The sequence below is a fragment of the Pristiophorus japonicus genome, chromosome 7 (assembly GCF_044704955.1).
Source record: "Pristiophorus japonicus isolate sPriJap1 chromosome 7, sPriJap1.hap1, whole genome shotgun sequence".
Classification (NCBI taxonomy): domain Eukaryota; kingdom Metazoa; phylum Chordata; class Chondrichthyes; family Pristiophoridae; genus Pristiophorus; species Pristiophorus japonicus.
In genome coordinates this window covers 161,898,170-161,911,514 of record NC_091983.1, presented here as the reverse complement: position 1 = coordinate 161,911,514, position 13,345 = coordinate 161,898,170, and the positions used below count along the sequence as shown (strand labels likewise).

Sequence of the window (13,345 nt, the reverse complement as noted above, 5' to 3'; positions counted from 1 at the left end):
TCCCTCCTTTTTTTAAAAATGAGGTTACATTAGCTATCCTCCAATCCGTAGGGACTGATCTAGAGTCTATAGAATGTTGGAAAATGACTACCAATGCATCCACTATTTTATTTGTACACCTTTGAATGCTATTCCTTTTTATTATACTAATCATGTAATCACGTAGCTAGTTACTATCAGTAAAATTTATAACAGCGGATCTCCCGCACTGTTTCTCATGGGGAGTCTTAGGTCTGGAGCACAGTTCTTTTATTTAGCTAATCTCGGTTTTGTCTTTAAGGCCACTGATCTAAATAGGAAAATCCAAGCAATTCTAGCCCTTGTGATATGGTATGCAATTCTGGGCAATCAGTGGGAAGTCAAAACTGTTTTTCGGCTCCAGGTCAATCGTTGCTTTTTTTTTTGCGTTGCACTTGTAACAACGCAGGATATGCAAAGGTGATGATACTAGGTGGTAGAATTGGTTATATATATTAGCAGCTCTCCTGTGACCTTGCTCGCACTGAGTTGGATGATAAGCTGTTTTACAAGGACAAGATTATTATACCATTTAATAATTATACAGTGCATTATTCTGCTGCTAATGTTAAGTTTAATTATTTTAAGGTCACAATGTCGACAGATTCGGAATAGGGGAGGTGCAACAAGACCTGGGTGTCATGGTACATCAGTCATTGAAAGTTGGCATGCAGGTACAGCAGGCGGTGAAGAAGGCAAATGGCATGTTGGCCTTCATAGCGAGAGGAATTGAGTACAGGAGCAGGGAGGTCTTACTGCAGTTGTACAGGGCCTTGTTTTTGGTCTCCTAATCTGAGGAAGGACATTCTTGCTATTAAGGGAGTGCAGCGAAGGTTCACCAGACTGATTCCCGGGATGGTAGGACTGACATATGAGGAAAGACTGGATCAACTGGGCCTGTTTACACTGGAGTTTAGAAGAATGAGACGGGATCTCATAGAAACATATAAAATTCTGACGGGACAGGACAGGTTGGATGCAGGAAGAATGTTCCCGATGTTGGGGAAGTCCAGAACCAGGGGCCACAGTTTAAGGATAAGGGGTAAGCCATTTAGGTCCGAATGAGGAGAAACTTCTTCACTCAGAGAGTTGTTAACCTGTGGAATTCTCTACCGCAGCGAGTTATTGATGCCAGTTCATTAGGTATATTCAAGAGGGAGTTAGATATGGCCCTGACTGGTAAAGGGATCAAGGGGTATGGAGAGAAAGCAGGAAAGTGGTAATGAGATGAATGATCAGCCATGATCTTATTGAATGGTGGTGCAGGCTCGAAGGGCCGAATGGCCTACTCCTGCACCTATTTTCTATGTTTCTATGTTTCTACGTCTACTTGCTTATAACTAAATATTGGGTGAGGTCAGTGATTAATTACTCCAGTGGCTGCAAGTCAGAACCCTTGCTTTCCCTTTTCTAAGCGTGATTGGTAAGGTCAGCCAAGGGTTGTGGCCATTCTGGCTCCTGTGTGAATTAATGACTTTTTCAAGTATTCTACACAGGAAACACATGCTACAGATATCAACTCTGATATTTTCCTGCTCCCGCCTCGACATCACTCCCGGCCACCCGACAGCAATCGACGTGGGCTTCATTCCAAATCGTTGGTTGGTGTCGTTTAAAGAATTGGGGTGGGTGGCCCACACCTGTACAGGTGCAACAGATGTGCCCGCCCCGACTGCTGGCTGTAGAAAATGCAGTGTTGCCCTACCTCTCCAATGGTGGACACTGCAAACCTTTTTGGGCCAAGGAGGGAGACTAAAACTCTCAGGCCAAGAACTTGGACTCCTCAGCGCCTCCGTTATCGCCTCCAGAGGGGCTGGGCCAATAATGGGGAGCAAACTACTTAAAGACCGGGCACGGCGAGATGAACGACTCCCACTAAGTTTGGCTGGAGGTTCGCTCGGAGATCGTGACGTCATTGACGTGCACATCACCCTGGTTCTGTCCCATGCAGCATCACCGGCGAAAATATCAGCAGCTACATGAGACGTTGACCGGGAGGCCAGATGCTTCGGGGGTGAAACTTAAAGGGGAGATGGCCGAGGTAAGTAAAATATTTAAAAAATGGTGCCTTTCACATTTTTTTGCTTCCTCTTCAGCTGCGGCCTATCAGCCTGGCACTCTACTGCAGTGCATCGGGCTGATCGGGCCGGGTCGCAGTTGCCAGATAAGTGTCTCAGCAGAGCCTGCAGCAATGACCCTTCCCTTTAAGGGAGGGAAGGAGCCTCCGAATGTGGCAGTGCTGCACACCTTCTGCCCCGCCTGCGTCCTGTTGCGCTCCAGGAAGGAAGGGAACCGCTTGATTTAGCGCTTGACTTCCTTCCTAGAGTGCAAACTCCGAATCTTTTTTAAGTTAAAAAATATTAGCACTTGGCACATATTTTTTCAACTTTTAAACGTTAACGCCCCAAACGGGGCGCTCCCGAATTTCACCCCCTCAATGTTTTCCCCTAAAGGGTAGCCCAGGAACGGCTGAAGCAATGCTCTCAAAACTGTGCTGTGAAATAGGGCCCCAGGAAAGAGACTCACCTGCTCCCGTCTAACTAGAATTTGAGCCAGTTATTACATGGAGCAGAAACTAGACAAATTCAGGTTTCACCTCAATTTGTATTCCCCTCAGCCAATCTGCCCTCATTACACCCTGGCACACCAATGGAATTCCAGGCCCGATGTTTTATTCCATTCTAATAGATAAATACAAGAGGTGTCCTCCTGCTTGCAATTTCTAAGTAGTGCAGATAGCAGGGGACCTGGATACAATCCTGCAATGACAGCATTTTTAATTTGTCATTAATTCTGCTTTCTATTGCCAATTCAGTTCTCAATCTAGTTAGTTAATTTGTCATTAGTCCCATGAGCTTTAGTCCTCAGAAAGATTACATTTGGAGATGGAGCACGCGGTGTCCACCGGCATGCTTGTGGCCTTCAGCGACCGGTGGGCACCGGAGGGACTGCAGTGCGTCATCACAACCAGAAACAACATTTTAATTTGATTTATTAAGGTCCCTTTTAATGTGTTTTGTTAATTTACAAGTTTTTGTACAACTGTAGCAACACCTCCCTGCCCCTGTATTCAAATCCCCTCGCTATGAAGGCCAACATGCCATTTGCTTTCTTAACCGCCTGCTGTACCTGCATGCTAACCTTCAATGACTGATGTACCATGACACCCAGGTCTCGTTGCACCTTCCCTTTTCCTAATCTGTCACCATTCAGATAATAGTCTGTCTCTCTGTTTTTACCACCAAAGTGGATAACCTCACATTTATCCACATTATACTTCATCTGCCATGCATTTGCCCACTCACCTAACCTATCCAAGTCACTCTGCAGCCTAATAGCATCCTCCTCGCAGCTCACACTGCCACGCAACTTAGTGTCATCCGCAAATTTGGAGATACTACATTTAATCCCCTCGTCTAAATCATTAATGTACAATGTAAACAGCTGGGGCCCCAGCACAGAACCTTGCGGCACCCCACTAGTCACTGCCTGCCATTCTGAAAAGTACCCGTTTACTCCTACTCTTTGCTTCCTGTCTGACAACCAGTTCTCAATCCACGTCAGCACACTACCCCCAATCCCATGTGCTTTAACTTTGCACATTAATCTCTTGTGTGGGACCTTGTCGAAAGCCTTCTGAAAATCCAAATACACCACATCAACTGATTCTCCTTTGTCCACTTTACTGGAAACATCCTCAAAAAATTCCAGAAGATTTGTCAAGCATGATTTCCCTTTCACAAATCCATGCTGACTTGGACCTATCATGTCACCATTTTCCAGATGCACTGCTATGACATCCTTAATAATTGATTCCATCATTTTACCCACTACTGAGGTCAGACTGACCGGTCTATAATTCCCTGTTTTCTCTCTCCCTCCTTTTTTAAAAAGTGGGGTTACATTGGCTACCCTCCACTCCATAGGAACTGATCCAGAGTCAATGGAATGTTGGAAAATGACTGTCAATGCATTCGCTATTTCCAAGGCCACCTCCTTAAGTACTCTGGGATGCAGTCCATCAGGCCCTGGGGATTTATCGGCCTTCAATCCCATCAATTTCCCCAACACAATTTCCCGACTAATAAAGATTTCCCTCAGTTCCCCCTCCTTACTAGACCCTCTGACCCCTTTTATATCCGGAAGGTTGTTTGTATCCTCCTTAGTGAATACCGAACCAAAGTACTTGTTCAATTGGTCTGCCATTTCTTTGTTCCCCGTTATGACTTCCCCTGATTCTGACTGCAGGGGACCTACGTTTGTCTTTACTAACCTTTTTCTCTTTACATACCTATAGAAACTTTTGCAATCCACCTTAATGTTTCCTGCAAGCTTCTTCTCGTACTCCATTTTCCCTGCCCTAATCAAACCCTTTGTCCTCCTCTGCTGAGTTCTAAATTTCTCCCAGTCCCCAGGTTCGCTGCTATTTCTGGCCAATTTGTATGCCACTTCCTTGGCTTTAATACTATCCCTGATTTCCCTAGATAGCCACGGTTGAGCCACCTTCCCTTTTTTATTTTTATGCCAGACAGGAATGTACAATTGTTGTAATTCATCCATGCGGTCTCTAAATGTCTGCCATTGCCCATCCACAGTCAACCCCCTAAGTATCATTCGCCAATCTATCCTAGCCAATTCACGCCTCATACCTTCAAAGTTACCCTTCTTTAAGTTCTGGACCATGGTCTCTGAATTTACTGTTTCATTCTCCATCCTAATGCAGAAATCCACCATATTATGGTCACTCTTCCCCAAGGGGCCTCGCACAGTTATAATGAGGGATGTTCAAAAGGGCAAAATTTGAGGAGCACAGATATCTTGTGGGGTTATGAGGCTGAAAAATATTACAGAGATAAGAAAGGGCAAGGCCATGGAGTGATTTGTAACAAGGATGAGAATTTTGAAATCGCGGCCTTGTTTAACCGGGAGCCAATGTAGGTCAGAAAGCACAGGGGTGATGGGTGATGGTGACTTTGTGTGAGTTATGGCATGTTTTTTTCCAGTTTTCAACCTCAGTACATCTTAATATTCCTTTGTCCCTGATTACTTAAGTTATTTAAAAAAACATTTTTTAAAGGTATTCTACTCTTAACTTGCATATTAAACAACTTCAATCTCGGTCCAAAAATTATCCTCGCAACACTTTAAGGGATAAACATTTGCCAGCAGCTCTTTATAACTCCTTTTTTATTTGCTATCTTTTCATACAAGTTAAGCTTCTAATCCATCCTACTTAGCACAATCCATAACATAACAATCTGCTCTTTTTAAATCAAGACATTTACATCTGCTATTTTTTGCTTACGGAGAAGTTACAGCACAGAAACAGACCACTCAGCTCAACGAGTCTATACGGGACTTTTTGCTCCACACCAGCCTCCTCCCACCCTACTTCATTGAATGCTATCAGCATATCCTTCTGAGTCTTTCTCCCTCATGTACTTATCTAGCTTCCTCTTGAATGCATTGAAACTATTCGCCTCAACCACCACAAGTGGTAACAAGTTCCAAATTCTAATCATTCTCTAAGTAAAGGAGTTCCTCCTGAATTCCTTATTGAATTTATTAGTGACGATCTTATATTTATGAGCCCTAGTTTTGGACTATTCCACAAATGAAAACATCTTCTCTATGTCTACCCTACCAAACCCGTTCAGAATTTTAAAAACCTCTCATAGGACACCCCTCAGCCTTCTCTTTTCTGGAGAAAAGAGCCACAGCCTGTTCAGTCTTTTCTGGTAGCTGTCATTCTGTACATCTTTGCTGCACCGTCTCCAGTCCCTCTATATCCCTTTTGCAATATCGACACCTGAACTGTGCACAGTTGTGATCAATACATACTGCTTCAAGGCAGCTTATTCAAATTGGACCAAACTGAGATAGCGGGGGTGATTTCAATCTTGTCAGAACCCATTTACACCGAAAATGGGAGGTGGTAGTGGAACCAAAACAGTATACGAACATGGCACGCTAACTTATGACTGGAGGTCCACCCGGTCCAGTTTTCAGATGGACTCCAATGCAGGTTAACAGAGCTCTTGCCAGAAGCAACAACGACTTCAACAACAAGAAGCAGGCATTAATATAGACTAATCAAAGTCAAATGATGCAGTTAAAACCCCAATACATTTTCATCTCTACCCACATTGCGACCACCACTTCCTCAATTTCCCTAAACATAGAAACATAGAAACATAGAAAATAGGTGCAGGAGTAGGCCATTCGGCCCTTCGAGCCTGCACCACCATTCAATAAGATCACGGCTGATCATTCCTTCAGTACCCCTTTCCTGCTTTCTCTCCATACCCCTTGATCCCTTTAGCCGTAAGGGCCATATCTAACTCCCTCTTGAATATATCCAATGAACTGGCATCAACAACTCTCTGCAGCAGGGAATTCCACAGGTTAACAACTCTCTGAGTGAAGAAGTTTCTCCTCATCTCAATCCTAAATGGCCAACCCCTTATCCTAAGACTGTGTCCCCTGGTTCTGGACTTCCCCAACATCGGGAACATTCTTCCCGCATCTAACCTGTCCAGTCCCGTCAGAATTTTATATGTTTCTATGAGATCCCCTCTCATTCTTCTAAACTCCAGTGAATACAGGTCCAGTTGATCCAGTCTCTCTTCATATGTCAGTCCTGCCATCCCGGGAATCAGTCTGGTGAACCTTCGCTACACTCCCTCAATAGCAAGAATGTCCTTCCTCAGATTAGGAGACCAAAACTGAACACAATATTCCAGGTGGGGTCTCACCAAGGCCCTGTACAACTGCAGTAAGACTTCCCTGCTCCTATACTCAAATCCCCTTGCTATGAAGGCCAACATACCATTTGCCTTCTTCACCGCCTGCTGTACCTGCATGCCAACTTTCAATGACTGATGAACCATGACACCCAGATCTCGCTGCACCTCCCCTTTTCCTAATCTGCCGCCATTCAGATAATATTCTGCCTTCGTGTTTTTGCCCCCAAAGTGTATAACCTCACATTTATCCACATTATACTGCATCTGCCATGTATTTGCCCATTCGCCTAACCTGTCCAAGTCACCCTGCAGCCTCTTAGCATCCTCCTCACAGCTCACACCGCCACCCAGTTTAGTGTCATCTGCAAACTTGGAGATATTACACTCAATTCCATCATCTAAATCATTAATATATATTTTAAAGAGCTGGGGTCCCAGCACCGAGTCCTGCGGCATTCCACTAGTAACTACCTGACATCTTGAAAAGGACCCATTTATCCTCACTCTCTGCTTCCTGTCTGCCAACCAGTTGTCTATCCACGTCAGTACATTACCCCCAATACCATGTGCTTTGATTTTGCACACCCATCTCTTGTGTGGGACCTTGTCAAAAGCCTTTTGAAAATCCAAATACACCACATCCACTGGTTCTCCCTTGTCCACTCTACTAGTTACATCCTCAAAAAATTCCAGAAGATTTTTCAAGCATGATTTCGTTCATAAATCCATGCTGACTTGGACCAATCCTATCACTACTTTCCAAATGCGCTGCTATTTCATCCTTAATTATTGATTCCAACATTTTCCTCACTACAGATGTCAGGCTAACTGGTCTATAATTACCCGTTTTCTCTCTTCCTCCTTTTTTAAACAGTGGTGTTACATTAGCAACCCTCCAGTCCATAGGAACTGATCCAGAGTCGATAGACTGCTGGAAAATTATCACCAATGCATCCACTATTTCTAGGGCCACTTCCTTAAGTACTCTGGGATGTAGACTATCAGGTCCTGGGGATTTATCGGCCTTCAATCCTGTCAATTTCCCGAACACAATTTCCTGACTAATAAGGATATCCTTCAGTTCCTCCTTCTCAATAGACCCTCGGTCCCCAAGTACATCCAGAAGATTATTTGTGTCTTCCTTTGTGAAGACAGAACCAAAGTACTTGTTCAATTGGTCTGCCATTTCTTTGTTCCCCATTATAATTTCACCTGAATCCGACTGCAAGGGACCTATGTTTGTCTTCACTAATCTTTCTCTCTTCACATATCTATAGAAGTTTTTACAGTCAGTTTTTATGTTTCCGGCAAGCTTCCTCTCGTACTCTATTTTCACATTCTTAATTAAACCCGTTGTTCTCCTCTGCTTAATTCTAAATTTCTCCCAGTCCTCAGGTTTGCTGCTTTTTCTGGCTAATTTGTATGCCTCTTCCTTGGATTTAACACTATCCTTAATTTCCCTTGTTCACCATGGTTGAGCCACCTTCCCCGTTTTATTTTTACTCCAGACAGGGATGACAATTGTTGAAGTTTGTATGATCTTTAAAGGTTTGCCATTGCCTATCCACCGTCAACCCTTTAAGTATCATTTGCCAGTCTAATCTAGCTAATTCGCGCCTCATACCGTCAAAGTTACCTTTCCTTAAGTTCAGGACCCTAGTTTCTGAATTAACTTTGTCACTCTCCATCTTAATAAAGAATTCTATCATATTATGGTCACTCTTCCCCAAGGGGCCTCGCACAACAAGATTGTTAATTCGTCCCTTCTCATTACACATCACCCAGTCTAGGATGGCCAGCTCTCTAGATGGTTCCTCGACATATTGGTCTTGAAAACCATCCCTAATACACTCCAGGAAATCCTCCTCCACCGCATTGCTACCAGTTAAGTTAGCCCAATCAATATGTAGATTAAAGTCGCCCATGATTACTGCTGTACCTTTATTGCATGCATCCCTTATTTCTTGTTTGATGCTGTCCCCAACCTCACGACTACTATTTGGTGGCCTGTATACAACTCCCACTGGCATTTTCTGCCCTTTGGTATTCCGCAGCGCCACCCATACCGATTCCACATCATCCAAGCTAATGTCCTTCCTTGATATTGCGTTAATTTCCTCTTTAACCAGCAACGCTACCCCGCCTCCTTTTCCTTTCCCTACAAGTCATGGGTCGTACACGTTGGGAAGCAGCCATCTCCACCGGTTTTTAAAGGGATATTCCACTTTCCCAGTGAAAACATGGATGGGGTTGTGATCACCAGCAGCACATCATGCAGCTCTGTGCCAGCATTCCTGGCAGCTGCTGTGACACTTTTATCTTGCGCCATCCTCCATCCGTATTATGCTCGTATTGTGTTCTGTTTTTTTGCTAGGTTAAAGTGCTTGTAGAGGCTGAACAATATTCTGAACTCTTAAAGGGCTTCTAGCAATGCACTTGTTTTATGGGGGTCCTTCTGATAACTCCCCTCTGACTAGAGGAAGAGGAGGAAAAGGAGCAGCAACAAGAGGAAGGAGTAAACAGAGACTCAAGCTGCAGGGCGACCAAATAGAAGGAGGCGAGCTTAAAGGATTTCCTCATCCTTCCAACAGAGTATATTCTCCCAGGAGAACATAGCAGCAGTACGTTGAGGAGCAGAGCATAAGGGGGCTGCACATCTGGAGGGAGACTGAATTGAAGTTGTGTCTCCTCCTGCAACAAGACCAACAACCAACGACCACAGCTAGCACTGTATTGCACGTTGCAGTCATGGTCACCGCAACCCTCAGTTTCTTTGCCACTGGATCCTTCCTGGCTGCAAAAAGGGAATGTTATATATGAATAAAGAGTCTGACTGGATACTGTGAGCTCAAAGTAAAGTGTGACCTTAATCTTTTATTGCAGGTCTCCAAAGTGCCTCTCCAGACTGTGAGGCCTCCTTAAGTATCTGTGCTCACAAGGTGGTTGTACAAGTTTACATACGTAACAACACTCCCCCGCCAAAGTCAACAATGTAACTATTTACAAGGTGAGTCGATCTGGGGCCTTTCTTTCCCTGGTTGATTGTCTCGGTGCAAATGCTGGTTTTGGTGAATCGTTTGTTGGGCCCTCGCTGGGCTGATGTGCAGCTGGCCTTGCTGGGCTGCCTGGTGTGGTGAGTCCTGCTGGGCTGCTGCAGATGATGGGTTCTGCTTCGTGTCGGTTACCACTGGTGTGTATGTTGGTGGGTCAAAGAAGCTGGGTCCAAAGTTGGTTGCTCAGGATAGTCCGTGAATCTGAGTTTGATTTGGTCCAAGTGTTTCCGCTGAATGAGTCCATTTGAAAGTTTTACCCAAAACACCCTGCTCCCTTCTTTGGCCACAATAGTGCCGGGAAGCCACTTGGAACCTTGTCCATAATTCAGTACAAATACAGGATCATTGATTTCAATTTCGCGTGACACATTTGCGCTATCATGGTATGTATTTTGTTGAAGCTGCCTGCTCTCTACCTGTTCATGTACATCGGGGTGAACTAGCAAGAGCCTTGTCTTGAATGCCCTTTTCATGAGCAGTTCAGCAGGTGGAATCCCAGTGAGCGAGTGGGGTCTCATGCAGTAGCTAAGCAGAACTCGGGATAGGCGAGTCTGCAGTGAGCCTTCAGTTACCCTCTTCAAGCCCTGCTTGATAGTTTGTACTGCTCGCTCTGCCTGACCATTGGATGCTGGTTTGAACAGGGCAGGTGTAACATGTTTGATCCCATTATGGGTCATGAACTCTTTGAACTCGGCACTAGTGAAACATGGCCCGTTGTTGCTCATGAGGACATCAGGTAGTCCGTGCATGGCAAACATGGTTTCCATTGGTGGCAGCGGACGTGCTTGCTGACATTATCACACATTCAATCCATTTGGAGTATGCATCTACAACCACAAGGAACATTTTACCCAAAAACGGGCCTGCATAGTCGACAAGGACACTGGACCACGGTTTGGAGGGCCACAACCATAAACTTAGTGGCACCTCCCTGGGTGCATTGCTTAATTGCGAGCATGTGTTACATCTGTGCACGCAGGACTCTAAGTCTGCATCGATACCGGGCCACCGCACGTGGGATCTGGCTATCGCTTTCATCATTACGATGCCTGGGTGGGTACTGTGGAGGTCACTGATGAAAGTGTCTCTGTCCTTCTTGGGGACCACTACCCGATTGCCCTACAGAAGGCAGTCTGCCTGTATGGACATTTCATCTTTGCGCCTCTGGTACGGCTTTATCTCTTCCTGCATTTCCACTGGGACACTGGACCAACTCTCGTGAAGCACACAATTTTTTACTAGGGACAGTAAGAGGTCCTGGCTCGTCCAGGTTCTAATCTGTCAGGCTGTGACGGGTGATTGTTCACTCTCAAATGCTTCCATAACCATGACTAAATCTGTGGGCTGTGCCATTTCCACCCCCGTGGTGGGCAATGGCAGCCTACTGAGAGCATCGGCACAGTTTTCTAATCCTGGCTTGTGGCAGATGGCATAGTTGAATGCGGACAACGTGAGCGCCCATCTCTGGATGCGAGCCGATGCGTTGGTATTTATCCCCTTAATCTCGGAAAACATTGATATTAGTGGCTTATGGTTCGTTTCCAATTAAAATTTTTGCCCAAACAGATATTGATGCATTTTCTTTACCCCATAGACACACACTAACGCTTCTTTCTCAATCATTCTGTAGGCTCTCTCAGCCTTAGACAGACTCCTGGATGCATAAGCAACCAGTTGTAATTTCCCAGATTCATTAGCTTGTTGCAATACACACGCGACTCCATACAACGACGCATCACATGCTGGTACCAAATGCTTACATGGATCATACAACACAAGCAATTAGTTTGAGCATAACAATTTTCTCGCTTTTACAAAGGCATTTTCTTGGCTTTTGCCCCAAACTTATTCGTCTCCTTTACGTAGTAAGACATGCAGTGGTTCTAACAGTGTGCTGAGACCCAATAAGAAGATATCAAAGGAGTTCAGGAGTCCTAGAAACGACCTCAGCTCCGTCACATTTTGTGGCCTCAGTGTGTTCTCGATTGCCTCCATCTTCGAATCGATGGGCCTGATGCCGTCCGCCGCGATTCTTCTCCCCAGGAACTCCACTTCAGGCGCCAGGAAAATGTACTGCGAGCGTTTCAACCAGGGCCCCACGCGGTTGAGTCGACTAAGAACCTCCTCCAGGTTCTGCAGATGCTCGACTGTGTCCCAACCTGTAATCAAGATGTCGTCCTGGAAGACCACCGTACGCTGGACCGACTTCAGTAAGCTTTCCATGTTTCTCTAGAATATCGCCGCGGCTGATCGAATTCCAAACGGGCATCTATTATAAATGAAAAGACTTTTGTGCGTGTTGATGTAGGTGAGGCCCTTCGATGATTCCTCCAGCTCCTGTGTCATGTAGGCCGAGGTCAAGTACAGCTTCGTGAACGTCTTTCCTCCCACCAACGTAGCAAAAAGGTCATCAGCCTTTGACATATTGATCCTACAGGGAGAAACGATTGATAGTTACTTTGTAATCACCATAAATTCTGACGGTGCCGTCTTCCTTGAGGACTGGGACAATAGAACTGGCCCACTCATTGAATTCGATCGGTGAAATGATGCACTCTCTTTGCAGCCGGCCCAGCTCAATCTCTACCCTCTCTCTCACCATGTATGGTACTGCTCTCGCCTTGTGATGGATGGGTCGTGCCCCCGGAATTAGGTGGATCTGCACTTTTGCTCCTTGGAACTTGCTGATTCCTGGTTCGAACATAGTGGTTTGCAGGTTTAACAGGATTTGCAGCTCCCCTGCTCATTGTTAGAGGTGTCCCATTGTTCCACAGCCCTTGCAAACGTACCCTTTGAAGCGGCATGAATGGAACGATAATCACTCCCACAGCGCCAACAAGGTGTTAATGGCCTTGCATTCATCACCCTTGATGGTGGACTCTGAGATATCTGCGGACATGCAGCTGCAGGCAAGTGGGGCCTGCCTTGTACATTGCTATTTGAAAACAACATCACTTTGTTCACAGTACTTGTAGCAGCACTCGTGTGCTGAGAGATTTGCTTAGTATTGACACTGGTGACAATGAACGCCTGGGCTATCGCTATGGCCTTACTCAAGGTTGGGGTCTCTGCAGTCAAAAGTTTGCGAAGTATCACTTCATGGCCAATGCCAAGTATGAAAAAGTCTCTGAGCATGTGCTCCAAATGTCCTTCAAATTCACAATGTCCTGCAAGGCGTCTTAGCTTGGCGACATAACTCGCCACTTCCTGGCCTGCAGACCTTTTGTAGGTGTAGAACCGGTACCTCACCATCAGAACGCTTTCCTTTGGGTTCAGATGCTCCCAGACTAATGTGCACAAATCATCGTACGATTTCTCTGTGGGTTTCGCTGGAGCAAGCAGATTTTTCATGAGGCCATACGTTGGTGCCCCGCAGACGTTGAGGAGAATCGCCCTTCTCCTTCCAGCTCGTTGGCCATGAAGTATTGGTCAAGTCGCTCTGCGAAGGATTCCCAATCATCTCCCTCCGAGTATTTCTCCAGGATTCCCATTGTTCTCTGCATCGTTGGGTTCGTCATCTGTATTTCG

At 45.4% G+C, this 13,345-nt stretch overlaps 1 long non-coding RNA gene across 1 annotated transcript in view; it reads left to right on the top strand.

Moving 5' to 3' along the window:
- The window catches only part of LOC139266886 (uncharacterized), a 208,189-nt gene that overhangs the window by 101,312 nt on the left and 93,532 nt on the right, over window positions 1–13,345 (top strand). The window lies entirely within an intron of this gene.